Source organism: Schistocerca cancellata, chromosome 5 (genome assembly GCF_023864275.1).
Source record: "Schistocerca cancellata isolate TAMUIC-IGC-003103 chromosome 5, iqSchCanc2.1, whole genome shotgun sequence".
NCBI lineage: Eukaryota > Metazoa > Arthropoda > Insecta > Orthoptera > Acrididae > Schistocerca > Schistocerca cancellata.
In genome coordinates, this window is record NC_064630.1 from 791,173,234 (window position 1) to 791,189,384 (window position 16,151).

Here is a 16,151-nt window from a genome sequence, read left to right on the forward strand (position 1 = left end):
CGACACCGTCGTCAGTTAATCAGAAGCCTGTACCACCTAAACTACCACGTCATCTTTACCAAGAAAAGGCTGTAGACGATGAGTCCACAGCAGAAAAGTTACAACAGGTGACACACACTATTGACAGCGCAACGGCGACGGCATTACTGGTGGAAGACTCGTCTGAGGAGCAGGATGATGCCTCGGACCAAGACGTGATCAACAAGTCTACAGGGCCAGACTCATTGCCTGTTGAGTTTTACCGGACCTACTGGGATATCATGATGCCCCACTTGGTTACGATGTTCCCCAAATTCACATCTCTGGACTGCACCATACCGCCTTCCTTCATCGATGGACTTCTCATACCAGTGCACAAGCCGGCATTGGGGCAATCAGTAGGTGACTAGCGGCGACTTACAGTGTTGAACGCCGATTACAACATTTTAGCCAGGCTTTTATCGGGCCACATTAAGAAAAGTTTGCCAATGATTCTCGCCCGAGAACAAACGTCGCGGAAAGGAGACGACAACACACAGATCGCCACTTCCAACTGCAAGGACTTAATAGTGATCGCCTCGGCATGCCGACTCCGAGCGGCAATCGTCTCCATCGATTTCAATCGGGCCTTCAGCAGAGTGCACCACAACTTCCTACTAAAAGTGAGGGACCGCACTGGATTGCCTCCCAGGGCCACTGATACACTGCAGCGCCTTCTGGCAGCAACCAGCTCTCAGGTCCAGGTCGACAGTCGGACAATGAATCCTGAACATGTCACGCGAGGTAGCCGTGAGGTCTCAGGTGTCTTGTGACGGTTCGCGCGGCTCCCCCCGTCGGTGGTTCGAGTCTTCCCCCGGACATAGGTGTGTGTGTTGCCCTTAGCGTAAGTTAGTTGAAGTTAGTTTAAATAGTCCTTACCACAAATTTTCAATATCTAAAAATCCAATATCCATCAAGAGATCTCTGCGACGGGGTTGTCCCCTTTCTACTTTATGCAGTCGTGCACGAGCCACACAAGGGAGTCTATTTGGAATCACTCTGCACTTTATACGATCAGTACGTGGAAACGTTGGACCAGCTCCGACACAAAATATGAAATAGTAGGAAAAAATTTCAGGATTCAGGTGTATATAAGATCAAATGTGATCACTGCTGTAAACCATACATAGGACAGATTGGTAGGAACTTCGAAACCAGATTCAGGGAGCAAACCTACTCTCAAAACAAAACAGCGTTTGAGGCGCATATGGCTGCCTTAAAGCTCTCAGTCACGAAAATTGAACACTATTTAGACATCCTGCATAGAGCTCATAACGGACGGTTTCCTAACATTTTAGAAGAAGTTGAAATATACACCCACAAAAAGAAAGATCTGGATTTAAACCTCAACGAGCAAAGCGAGTTGAATCATAACGCATATTTTAGTATTTATGACGAGTTACTGAAATGATCACTGTTGCTTATAGACGTTCAAGCCGCAGGATGAGAGATGGTGCACGGAGAAACAGCTGGAAGATGCGTGCAGCGCCTGGCGTCGATGACGGGGCCCTCCTGCACGGCCCTCTTACCCACGGCGATGGACATCAGACGACTGATCGGCTCGCGGCACAACACCGAAATAGCGGGAACCACGGATTCAGACCATGGAGGAAAACAAGCTACAGCAGCGACAGGGATATAGAAATCGCCCTTTGTTTTTATCGTACAAAAATGATAACTTTATTGTGTATTTTAATTTTCATAAGTACAGATTTTAACCTTGTCAGCCACAGATTTCAATTATTTTTGGAGATAAAAGTAAATTAGAAAAATCTGCTTAATACAGTATGTGCATATGTAATGCAGCAAATGTACCAGACGCCATCTGTCGGTAATAGTTTGATGAGTAATGTAAGAGACGTGTATTCTGCCAACCAGTTTAATGTGACGCAGCATGTGAAGGTTCCTGTGTGTGAAAGGGTTACTCCTGTAACCGAAATTGCACGTACGTTCTGGTACATTTGATGTTGTGGGATAGGATGAAAAAAGGTTTGCGTTTGTGAAATAGTAAATTAGTACCAGAAGACAATAACATCACTTTCAATATTTTTCGAAAAGAAACGTATACTGACCAAATCGTGCCTGCTTCCTCTTATCATCCACAGTCTCAAAAAATGGAGTTTTTCACTCTGCCGTCCACCGAACCACCTCCATACTACTTTCAACAGAAATGTTTAATGAGGAGATTAATTTACTTAAAACCATAGCAGTCAATAATGAAAATACGCCTAACATAGTGGACGATATCCTAAAAAAGAAAATTGCAAGAACTACCACGCTCAACACCTCATGCACTGAAATTAACCCCAAAAAACGTTTTTCTATTCCTTTCATAGGACCCATTTCCTATCAGATTCAGCGCATGCTTCGCAACAACCACGACTGCTATGTTGCCTTCTCTACTTATAATAATCTAAAGAGAAATTTCATTCATAATTTGAAATCCATTCGCTCCTCTACAGAAAGTTATGGCGTTTATAAGATCATCTGCGATACCTGCTCCTCCTGTTATATAGGGCAAACCGGACGTGCTTCCACCATCAGATATAAAGAACCACTTTTGAGAAAGAACGGCACCAGTCCCCTAAGTTCATCCTTTGCCGATCATCTCTTAATTACTGGACACGTGCCTAAAGCCATAGGCGATAACAAAATTCTGCATATCGAAACGAAGGGGCGTAGATTAGATGTCTTTGAGGAATTGGAGATTTTCAAATATCTCACTCGTCATGATGGCCTCATTCTCAACGAACAGATGCAGCTGCGAAATAAAAACTTTTTTGACGGTATAAAGCCATTGCTTCATCTTTGATTCAGATTTCATGCAGTTTACCGAAATGTTGTTTTCCTGTCACATCTTTGCTGTTTTCTTGTATGTCATAACTAACGTTTTTACGTTACAAAAGGTATCTCTGTTTAAATCAGATAAATATGTAACTTCATCCTGTTATTATTAATGCTTACGTTATGCCCGAATCAGCTGCATCACAATTTCATGTGTCTAATTGTGAATGTGCAGTAGCCTAGTTGTTTCTGCGGTTACTAGATGGCGCTCGTAGCAACACCATGTTCACTTGCCAACACTTTCCAAAGTGGGCTCCTCAGTCTTGTTGCAACCCTTGTCCACAGTACGAGCAGCCCTTAGCGGCTCGCCATCTGACAAGTGTTCATGACGTCGCCTTTCCGGCTGAGATCTTTTTTAATATGTGACTTGTAAGTACTGCATCTTTTCGAGTCAGTACGAACTTTAATTTAATTAATGTACTACATACCTAATGTTTTAGTACAGTTAGTCTATTTCTGAAGACGACGCTCATAGTAGCGTGGAAACCAGGTCATATTTGACTTAATATTTGTGACCGAGGGCTTATTTGTTAAAATATAGTACAATTGTCGTTTCAAATCTGATGATGGTTCTAAAGGAACCGAAACTGGTCATGTGAATAAACAGTTTTGCAATCAAGACGGATTATAAGTAACAACGTTAGACCAGTCTACACGCTTCCCCCACGGATCGTCTAGTGGAGGTCCTGATGCTGGTCTCACACATTCCGCTAGTGCTGGTGGTGCACGTCGCTCACAGCTCCCCCATGTATTGACATTAATTCTGGAATACAGCAATGTGGCCTCACATCTTCCCACAACGCGCCCACAGAAGGCGAGAAACATTTACACCATCCTTCTGCGGGTAGTTCCGCGTAAGGTGGTAAAAACCAGGTACCCAACCGTCAATTGGCTACGATTAAGGGAAACCATACCCCAACACTTTCTGCCAGCCACCTGCGACGTCTTATCAAGTCAGCAACAAACATTATGCGACGAGGTACCGGCTCCACGCCATAGTATTAACAAACTACCCAGTTTGCCGCGACTGTCACCTCTTGGACACTGATGAACATCGCTTCATGAGCGTGTCGACGTCCGGTGTTTGGCGACTCACAGAACCTCCTGCGTCCGGATGAGTGCTACTTCCCTTTCGCCAAACATCATACAATGACAATAGATTACATCATCTGTGAGAAAGTGGGACTTCATTACTGGACTTTTCCTCATAAGAAGTTACCTATATTCTACCAACGACCCTGTAAAAGAGGGTGGAGGAGCACTTGGGGTGGGAAACTGCCCATATAAGACAGAAGAATCAGAAATGATCAACTGCTTGAGGATGCGGAAGGCAATCGAAACCACTGCGTTACAGAAGCATACAATGTAGTCACAGGACATTTGGCCTGTAACTAAAATGGTTCAAATGGCTCTGAGCACTATGGGACTTAACATCGATGGTCATCAGTCCCCTAGAACTTAGAACTACTTAAACCTAATTAACCTAAGGACATCACACACATCCATGCCCCAGGCAGGATTCGAACCTGCGACCGTAGCAGTCGCGCTGCTCCGGACATAGCGCCTAGAACCGCTAGACCACCGCGGCCGGCGGCCTGTAACTGAAATAGTGTCATCGCAATCTCTCCACTGGCAAAATATTCCGGAATATTCCCCGAATCGTATCTCCACGAGGGCACTGCCGAGAGGCAGGTGACTATCAGAAAGTGATTGAATAACCAACGAAAGTATAACCTGCTAGCAGGCGTCTCGTGGAATATCGGAAGCTTGAACATGGTGGGAGAGCTAGAAAATCTCTCAATCTAGATATAGTGGGGTTGAGACAAAGACATCATGTCAGATGATAATAGGATAATAGAAAAAGCGGTAGAAAATGGTTCAACGGGAGTAGGATTCGTTACGAAAAAGGAGGTAGGTCAGAGAGTGCGCTACTGAGAACAGTGATATGGTTGTCCTCACCAGAATCGGCGGCAAACCAGTACCGACAACGATAGTTCAGGTATACTTGCCGTCATCGCAAGATGAGGACGAAGATATGGATAAAGTATATGAGGATAATCAATGGGTAACTCAGTACGTTAAGGGAGATGAAAATCTAAGTCATGGGGCACTGGAATGTGGTTGTAGCGGAAGGAGTAGATGAAAGGTTTACGCGATAATATTGGCTTCTTGATACAAATGCGAGAGAAGGAAGACTAATTGAGTTCTGTAATAAATTTCAGCTAGCAATATCAAATCTTCCGTTCAAAAATCACAAGAGGAGGTGACATACTTTCAAAAAGGCCGGGAGGGAAGGCATGATTTCAGTTAGATCACATTGTGGTCTGACAGAGATTCCGAAATCACATACTGAATTGTAAGACCTACCTAGGAGAGATATACACTCAGAGCCAATGTACTAGTGATGTAGAGTAGGTTGAAGTTAAGATATTAGTCAGGAAGAATCAGTATACAAAGAAATGGGATACGAAAGTACTAAGGAATGAAGAGAAATGCCTGAAACTCTGAAAGGCTATGGTTGTTGCAATAAGAGATATCTCAGTAGGCAGTAAAGATGGAGAGGAATGGATATCTCTAAAAAGGGCTATCACAAAATTGAAAAGAAAAGAAGGTAACTGCGAAGAAACCTTGGGTAACACAAGGAATAGTTAGTTAATCGATGAAAGAAGGAGTACAAAAATGTTCAAGGAAATTCAGAAATACAAGGATACAAGTCGCTGAGGAAATAAATAAATAGAAAATGCATGGAAGCTAAGATAAAATGGCTCCACTAGAAATGTGATGGGATCGAAAAGCAAATGATTGTCGGAATGACTAACTCAACTTATATTACGATCAAAGCAACCTTCGGTGGAATTAAAGGCAATGGTAATATAATTAACAGTGCAACAGGAGTTTCGCTGTTAACTGCAGAGAAGAGAGCGGATAGGTGGAAAGAGTACTTTGAAGTCCTCTACGAGGGCAAACATCTTTCTGATGTAGAAGACGAAACAGGACTTGAGTGAGAGGAGATAGGGGATCAGATAGGGGATTAGAATTTAAAACAACTTCGAAAGACTGAAGGTCAAAGAAGGCAGAAGCGGCAGATGACATTCCACATAATTTCTAAAACCATTGGCTAAACTGGCACCAAACGACTGACTATTGGTTGGCTTTTGGGAGGTTGAAGGGACCAGACTACAAAGGCCATCGGTCCCCAAAACGACTATTCATGTTGATGTGTAGAATGTATGATACATCGTCTGACATTCCAGACTATATCATCCAAGCAATTCTGAAGAGTGCAAGAGCTGACAATTGCTAGAATTATCACATAGTCATCTTATTAGCTTACACATCCAATTGCTAACAATAATAATCCTCATATAATGAAATAAGAGTAATTACATATTCATTGAAACTATTCTGCATCACATGATCACAAAACCATATTGTTTGCAGTCTTTTTTCAGACGTAGTGTGGGATGCAGTTGGTTGAGTAAACGGATAGCATGTGTTAGTACTCATATTCCTTATGCAGTTACTCTTTAACCTTTAGGCCTTACATCTTATCAGAAGTATCCGCTGATACTTATTAGTTATCGCTCAGTTACCCGTATTTCTGTTAATGCCCCCTCCTCTAACCACTGTGACCACACAAAGATTATCAATTTTACCCACGAACTTTATCCGTTCTGACTGTCAACCTATACCCTTCATTGTTTATTCATTGGCTTCCCACACAATCCGAGATCACACTGTGTAACAAAAAATCGCAAGTGAGATTTGATTATTAAGAAATACCAAGTTTTTCTATATATCAAGTGTGTTTGTCTGTTACGTAGTTTGAATACATGTGTTTTTACTTACGTAGCTTTCATATTTGATTTACATTTAACCACCTCACAACGTTATCCAATATCTGTCGTCATTTCTTGTAGACGATCCTAAAGTTTTATAGACTCTTCTTTCTAACAAGGGTTTTCCTCGGTTTTCCTCATGTCTTTTTTACTTTATTTCACATGACTGCCTTTTTCTCAAGATTCCGTTACATCAACAGTACCTGGAGACACATAAAATTATTACACTACACTTACATCAAGTCATAACTTACTCACCTAAATTACTGGATCGAATTAAAACAACTCATCCACACAAGATCACTCACAACCGGCAGCGTCTCTCTGCATCTTCTAAACTCCAAATCTGTTGCGTCCCTTTCGTCTGCAAGAATCCAACCTGCCTGATTCCTACATGTCTGCTAAAAACTCATCAAGCAGCTCGGCTTCTTGCATAGTGAACCATTGCATCTGGCGTGCCTACAGAAACAATTAATCTTCAATACGCATTCTCCGTCTGGAAAGCTACGGTCAGTGATAAGCTCGATCATCCTCTTTACCGTATCTCCCGCACAGTCTCCTTCTGATTCTACTCTCCTGTCCCATTTAAACCGTTCTTTAATCATATGTTCAATTACTCCGTAGGATCTCCTATTGTTATAACATCATTACACCATATTTACTACGGACCGGAGATTACAGGTTATGTCTTGCTTCACAGTTCTAGTATTTCTAATTCTTTGAATTTTTTCATTTGCGATATATGGTCTTTATCTATTGACATTTGGCCCAGAACGCAGCTAATTGCACGACTTTTTAGTGAACAATTTTTCTTACCAGATGAGGTCCGCAAAATTGTATGAAAAACCATCATACTTAAATAGTGGCATATCTTCCACCGTTTCTTGGATGTCAACAAAACTCTGTCTCCGACAGCGAGCGTCATTTCCGTTACTGGAGCCTTCTGTTTCTTTTTTTTCTCTTCTCTGCTTTTCTTCGAATCCTATCCAAAGCTGTCCTTGTAATTTCACATGTTGAATGCTGCTAGTGGTAGTATTCTTGGCACATTTTTTGCGGTTTTTACGTTATCCTGTCTGAGGGTTTTGAAGCGGGGCAATAGTGGGATATGTATATGGCCTTGGTCTTTTTTTTTCTTCACAAAGCTCATCTAAAACTTTCGATCTAAACTGTAGCTCATCATTTGACAAGACTCGTTTTACTTTTTCTGTAGCACGAAGGAAGTGATTGCTGAATGGCTTCATCACTGTCCTTCCCATGGCGTTGCTTAACAGTGAGAATGTCACAGATTTCGTTGCTAATTCTACTCTGACAAGTATGTATGGATAGCCTCTGCTCGAAGCAGGAATATGCCCTATAAGATACATCAAAACGATGTTCTTTAACCTTTTGGCACTACTGGAGACATGGGAACCTGATGTGCGGCAGTGATTCGTTTTGCCTTCTGACAGGGTGTGCATACTCTCAAAACTCTTCCTATCCTCTTGCTCATATTCTTCAAGTACACTGACGCTCTCATTTTTACGTAACGTTTGCGTTGCCCCAAGCACGCATGACTTAAGAGCATATACCACATTATGTTATTTATTGTCTCTTCTGGAATGCTAACTAACCGCCCACTATTAGCATGGTTCCTGTTTTGCTAAATAACTAAAATTGTCAATAATTAACAGCAAATCTATCCTTCCATTTTCCCTTCACTGCACGTATTACTAGATTCTCGTCCTGATCCCACAAAACTCTAGAACGTGAAATTCTTCACATATACCACACGGAAATTAGGTTCTTTGATCTCGTTGTCATAATTCACTGTCAATTCTGTGAATGCTCAAGAGAGAGCGTCTGCTACAACGTTTTACTTCTCCGACACATGTACAATGTAAAAGTATAGTTCTCGCAAATAAGTTGCCAGCGCAAGAGGCGTACACGTGTAAACTCTTTGGCCTTGTGGTCAGTGTAAGCTTTTGTGGTTCTTCCTTTCAAAAAGTATAAAAATTTATTAAATTCCGAAGCAATGTCGAGTGATTCCATCTCAGTCGTGGATAGTACTTTTCGGCCTTATTCAAAACACGACTTCCTACTACTATAGTTTTCTTTAATGTTACAATGTACTGTTCTCCCTCTTGAATTACAAGTAATCGGAAGATTGATCTTGACGCTCAGTTCATATATAGGAAGACGGTTATTGAACTATATTAAATGAAATCGTCATAACTTCGGAACTGTATGCCTTCGGACGTTGGAACCCCACGGTTGGACGCAGCGCATGGCAGGAATTAAAGTGCGAATGCATGGTTTGGATGGGTTCGAAAACAGGCAAACTTAGCGCATTTGGAGGACCGAGAATCCACATTCCGTGATCGAGATGCCTTTTTCACCTCCAACGTTGACTGTGCGGTGTGAAATTCCCGGTCACGGAATAATCGGTGCTACATTCTTTGACGGCTCGGCGAACACCGGACCGTACGTGCATGTTTTGGAAGATCATTTCATCCCCATTGTCCAAAGTGGCCATGATTCCAACACGATGTGGTTCATGCCAGACGGAGCTCTACTCCATAGAACCAGGAAAGTGTCAGATGTTCTCGAGGAGCACTCTTGGGGCTGCATTCTGTGCTCTGGGGTACCCAAAGGCCACGTGCATGGGCCTCAATTGGACGCCTTATTCTCCGGACAGAACACGGGCGACTCTTTTTTGAGGAGCTATATTAAAGTCAAGGTCTACAGCAATAACTCCAAAATCGTTGCTGAACAGAAAACAGCCATTTAGGAGGTGACTGACATAATCGATGTTCCGATACTTCACCGGGTCAAGCAGAATTTCGCTATTCGTCTGCGCCACAGCATCGCCACATCAACCTAAATCAGAATATCTTTAGTGACCTTTATAAGTTCAATAAACTGTGTGCATGCCGTAGTTTGTTACTACTTCACTTTTTTCCATGTAGTTCAATAATTGTCACCCTGAACAAAACTCTGCACTAAGTTCGGTGAGACGTGGAACATAGAGAAAGGCAGGAGTCAGTGTGGACGGGGCCATACTCAGTTAGAATTGGTGGCTCAGATTTATTTTAATCACATACACTTTATTTGAAAACAATTGCAAATAAGGTTGACAATAAGGAACAATTATCAAATTTGACTGTTAAGACACAATGTCTAATAAAAAAATTCATATGCAAGTTGCACTCACGACTGAAGGTCTTATTGACCAGAAATTTAACTTATTTGTCCGCTGAACGCCCCAATAGTAATAACTCAAAAAATAATTTGACGGCTCAAGGCCTAGATAGAAAATTCTTAAGAACGACGTAACTTCTCCAAGAGATACTAAAATATTATAAAAAAGGAAAATCCTCAAATTTTCACCAATAAGAGACAATACGTAATTAAAAATTCTCAAGACAAATTGCATTCACGGCTGAAGTCCTTATTGACAAGGAATTCGAATTATTTGAAACTGAAGGCCCTAATAGTAATAACATGAAAAATAATTTGACGGCTAAAGGCCTAGATAGCAAATTCTTAAGAACGATTTGACTTCTCCAATACATAGTAAAATATTATAAAAAAAGACAATCGTCAAATTTTCACCATTAAGAGACAATATCTAAAAATTCTTAAGGGAAACTGCATTCATGGATGAAGGCCTTATTGACAAGACGGCAGCGGCAAGGCGAAGAAAGGCCCACTGCCGCGAAAATACGCTAACCTCCAGGGTAGGTAACTGGGGCACTAGCGGCCATTACGCAGAAAAATTTCACTGGTTGAACTTCATCAATAATAACAAAAGGAATTCAATTATTAATAATAAAAGGTGGAGGACGGCTAACTAATTTCGCCAAATCCAAACACTCCACTCGTCGCCTTTCGTCTCAGCGACCCAGTAAGCAGCAACGCTTGAACGAACGGCGTGATCTCAAAATAGTGGAGGTGTGACTACTGGGTTAATGTTCAATGAAACGTCCTGGGTCCGGTGCAGAACGAGGCTGTCGCCCTCACAACTACAGCCAGTCGATCCGGCAGTGCCTGTGTGCCGCCAGCAGACCCGCCATGGTCGAGTGCTGCTGGACCTCACTGATGCTCTGTCCCAATAGAACTACCCAACACACTCCGACCCGGAGAACACTTGACGCCCTTCCAAAGATTGTGCTAGGGTACTAGATATCGACAACCGCTGATGTGGCCATTCGGGGACAGACAACACTAGCAAACATAGCGGTACCAGTAAAAACAAGAAAAAAAAACGAGACGCCACTACCCCTCTTACACGATGCCAACCTACCAACTGCACCAACTCGAGCCTCAACACGTCTCAGTCGGGATGTAACAATATCAGCGATCTTATCAAGGTTTCTTTCAAACTTTCAGACTCCTGGTTTATGTCTGCTAACTTCCAGCAAACGTACAGCCTAGGCATGTGACACAAAATTGACTTGATAACAGTGCCTTTGTAAGCCTTTTATAGAAGTTCGTAAGTCCCAGGAAGGCTCATGCTTGTCATTTCATTCTCGGTATTGGGAGTTTTAAATGGCCTCTTTGCTCTTCACATTGGGCCGGATCCCGTAAAGATATATTATTCCTTACGTCCTTATGTCCTAACTCTTGATTCTGTAGACTGATAATTGCTCCATATTTCTTGAAGGCTTCTAATAGTTCTTGTAAAGCTTCTTTAAGGTATTCTTCCGTTTTTAAAAGATGTCATCAACCTACAGGGTGACATTTTCTTTCAATGATTATGTTGTTACATAGCCTAGTCTCCTGATGAATGCTGGTGATGACACATTAATTCCAAGCGGTTACTTTTTAAGCTGGAGGTAGCATCCATACCACAAAAATGCTGTAATTAGTGACAGTCTGTGTGCAAAGGTATTTGCCAACAGCTAGCCCGAAAATTGGTTGACTTCAAAACATATGCCCATGAAAGCCCTGCAAGAGTTCCTGTAACGTTTGCTGTCCTATTTCTGGATCACTTATGGTGTTTATCTGCTGAGGATCAAGCATATGACTCATGGACTTCCCACATTTTCTTCACTCACCAAAGTGGGTCATATGTTTCTACCACTTTCCCTTCCTTCAACATCGTCCTTACTTCATTCTGGATGATTTTCATATAGCAGGGGCGGGCAGGAATCCTGCACGTGTGCGGTGCACTTGCACGCGTGCAGTTAACAGGTGATCTGCGTGCACACAGGGGCAAGCTGGTCACCCGCTTATCTCCCCTCCCCACCTTACCTTCTGTCAGCTCCTTCCTCTGCAATGCGTTTTGTTTCCTAGCTTGCTTTGTTGAATGTAGGAATAAGATTAGTAGTAGGAGTGCTTGAAAGATATCGTGGTTTGAAAGAGTACCTATTACCTACGATACGTTTTATTTAATTATCAGAGGTGGAGTGGAACAAAATTTCTACATACAGACAAACGCAAGCAGGTACTTCAGTTTTCATCACTGACGTTTGCTCTTAACTGACACTTACTAATTCAGCAAAAGGTTTCCCAGCTCACGCTATACAGGGTGAGTCACCTAACGTTACCGCTGGATATGTTTCGTAAACCACATCAAATACTGACGAACCGATTCCACAGACCGAACGTGAGGAGAGGGGCTAGTGTAATTGTTTAATACAAATCATACAAAAATGCACGGAAGTATGTTTTTTAACACAAACCTACGTTTTTTAAATGGAACCACGGTAGTTTTGTTAGCACATCTGAACATATAAACAAATATGTAATCAATGCCGTTTGTTGCATTGTAAAATGTTAATTACATCCGGAGATATTGTAACCTAAAGTTGACGCTTGAAACCTCCGACGTTCACTTGCGCGTTGTAACAAACACAACATACATCGGTTTCTACAGAATGATCTACCAACGTTGCTCGAAAATGTCCCACTGGAAACGCGTCGACGTATGTGGTATCAGCATGATGGTGCACCTGCACATTCCGCAATTAACACTAGGCTGACCCATGACAGGATGTTCCACGGGCGTTTCATAGGACGTGGAGGACGCATAAATTGGCCAGCCCGTTCTCCTGATCTTACACCTCTGGACTTCTTTCTGTGGGGTACGTTAAAGGAGAATGTGTACCGTGATGTGCCTACAACCCCAGAGGATATGAAACAACGTATTGTGGCAGCCTGCGGCGACATTACACCAGATGTACTGCGGCGTGTACGACATTCATTACTCCAGAGATTGCAATTGTGTGCAGCAAATGATGACCACCACATTGAACATCTATTGGCCTGACATGTCGGGACACACTCTATTCCACTCCGTAATTGAAAACGGAAACCACGTGTGTACGTGTACCTCACTCCTCATGGTAATGTACACTTGCGTCAGTGAAAAAGACCAATAAAAAGGTGTTTGCATGTGGACGTAATGTGCTGTTCCCGTCTCTTCTGTACCTAAGGTCCATCACCGTTCCCTTTGGATCCCTACGTAATTCGGTGCTCCCCGATACACACGATCGAACAGCGGAGGAGTGGTACTCAAGCGTCAACTTTAGGTTACAGTATCTCCGGATGTAATTAACGTTTTACAATGCAACAAACGGCACTGATTACGTATTTGTTTATATGTTCAGATGTGCTAATAAAACTAACGGGGTTACATTTTAAAAAAAAACGTATGTTTGTGTTAAAAAGGATACTTCCGTGCATTTTTTATGGTTTGTATTAACCAATTACACTAGCCCCTCTCCTCACGTTCGGTCTATGGAATCGATTCGTCAGTATTTGATGTGGTTTACGAAATATATCCAGCGGTAATGTTAGGTGACTCACCCTGTATTAAGCTCGTGCCGCTGGACTATTATTGTTGTCGTCCTGAAAAATTGAAAACGGTGCTTCATAAAATGTTAAATCAGTTACATGAGAGACATGACGAAAGGAAATCGCAGATCTCTCGTGACCACAGCAACTACGACAGATTCATCTAGTATCATCAGATCGCTCTTCTTAAGCTCAGTCAATTTCCCCATCCGCTCAGAATCCGACAATAAATTGTACTCGTCCTTGTGAAGTTTGTTATAATGGCCTTCGATACTAAACTTCCGCTGACCAGCGAGAATACTGCCACATATTAAACATTTTGAATTTTCGCGTTTTTGCACAAAGAAAAAATGATTATCCCATTACTTTTTAAAAGATAGCAAATCTCCACTTCTCCGTTTCCTTGTTTCACTCTGCATTTTCCGGTTCTTGAAATACAACGTTGACTACGTAGTGGTCACTACGCATCAACGTCCGCAGCTTAGCCTGGTACTAGACTGCCGCAACCTGCCGGCTGTCGCCACTGCCTCGGTCGACGATTGCACGCGAGCGGCACACGTGCAGCGCCGTGCGCTCATGAGCCGCGTGCAACGTTTGCCCGCCCTGTCTTATAGGCAAGCTGCAGTTGGTGGGCTTTAAGGGCAAACTTACGATTTTCATTCACTCTAAGGAGAAATATATAGTTAAAATACATTGGTATACGACTTTAAAACCGATTTCACTCCGGTTCTAGTAGCCACCGATTCGATGTGGCCCAGCTTGTCGTCTAGGTCTTTGGAAATATTTTCTAACTGTTTTCTCTTCTAACTTAAGTGTTACGGCTCTTTGCTTTCCCCCTTTCCGTACAGATAAAGTGAAATCCAAAACTACAACATTCTCTCCAACTTTTGCACTAACAAAACTTGCTGTCATTTTCGTGATCATCAAGAAACTTTTTAAGAAGTCGAGCCTGATTTCTACATTTACTGTTAATCGTTGAATCATCAAAATGTCCACATAAAACTCATGATAGTGGCATCTGAAGTCTAATCGCATTTGCTGCGTTATTTGAACACATTTGACACCCAGGGTTCATCTGATTCTAATTTTCGGTATTCTGAGCGCAGGCCATCTCCTCTCTTTGTCATATATGCCTCGTTCACTGTATCGAGTATACTTTCCACTATCCTACCATTAATATCTCCCATAACTTCAAATGTGTGTAAATTCCTAAAGGACCTAACTGCTGAGGTCGTCGGTCTCTATACTTACACACTACTTAAACTGATTTATGCTAAGAACAACACACACACACACCCATGCTCGATGGAGCATTCGAACCTCTGGTAGGAGGTGCCGCGATTAATATCTCTATTTACGCACGTCTCTAAGCTCATGTTGTTTATATAAAATCTTACGGTTTTGTTTGTTTGATTATAAGTACGAGGGCTGTTCAATAAGTAATGCAACGCATTTTTTTCTGAAACAGGGGTTGTTTTACTCAGCATTGAAGTACACCAGGTTATTCCCCAATCTTTTAGCTACACAACACTATTTTTCAACGTAATCTCCATTCAATGCTACGGCCTTACGCCACCTTGAAATGAGGGCCTGTATGCCTGCACGGTACCATTCCACTGGTCGATGTCGGAGCCAACGTCGTACTGCATCAATAACTTCTTCATCATCCGCGTAGTGCCTCCCACGGATTGCGTCCTTCATTGGGCCAAACATATGGAAATCCGACGGTGCGAGATCGGGGCTGTAGGGTGCATGAGGAAGAACAGTCCACTGAAGTTTTGTGAGCTGCTCTCGGGTGCGAGGACTTGCGTTGTCATGAAGAAGGAGAAGTTCGTTCAGATTTTTGTGCCTACGAACACGCTGAAGTCGTTTCTTCAATATCTGAAGAGTAGCACAATACACTTCAGAGTTGATCGTTTGACCATGGGGAAGGACATCGAACAGAATAACCCCTTCAGCGTCCCAGAAGACTGTAACCATGACTTTACCGGCTGAGGGTATGGCTTTAAACTTTTTCTTGGTAGGGGAGTGGGTGTGGCGCCACTCCATTGATTGCCGATTTGTTTCAGGTTCGAAGTGATGAAGCCATGTTTCATCGCCTGTAACAATCTTTGACAAGAAATTGTCACCCTCAGCCACATGACGAGCAAGCAATTCCGCACAGATGGTTCTCCTTTGCTCTTTATGGTGTTCGGTTAGACAACGAGGGACCCAGCGGGAACAAACCTTTGAATATCCCAACTGGTGAATTGTGACAGCACTACCAACAGAGATGTCAAGTTGAGCACTGAGTTGTTTGATGGTGATCCGTCGATCATCTCGAACGAGTGTGTTCGCACGCTCCGCCATTGCAGGAGTCACAGCTGTACACGGCCGGCCCGCACGCGGGAGATCAGACAGTCTTGCTTCACCTTGCGGCGATGATGACACACGCTTTGCCCAACGACTCGCCGTGCTTTTGTCCACTACCAGATCACCGTAGACATTCTGCAAGCGCCTATAAATATCTGAGATGCCCTGGTTTTCCGCCAAAAGAAACTCGATCACTGCCCGTTGTTTGCAACGCACATCCGTTACAGACGCCATTTTAACAGCTCCGTACAGCGCTGCCACCTGTCGGAAGTCAATGAAACTATACGAGACGAAGCGGGAATGTTTGAAAATATTCCACAA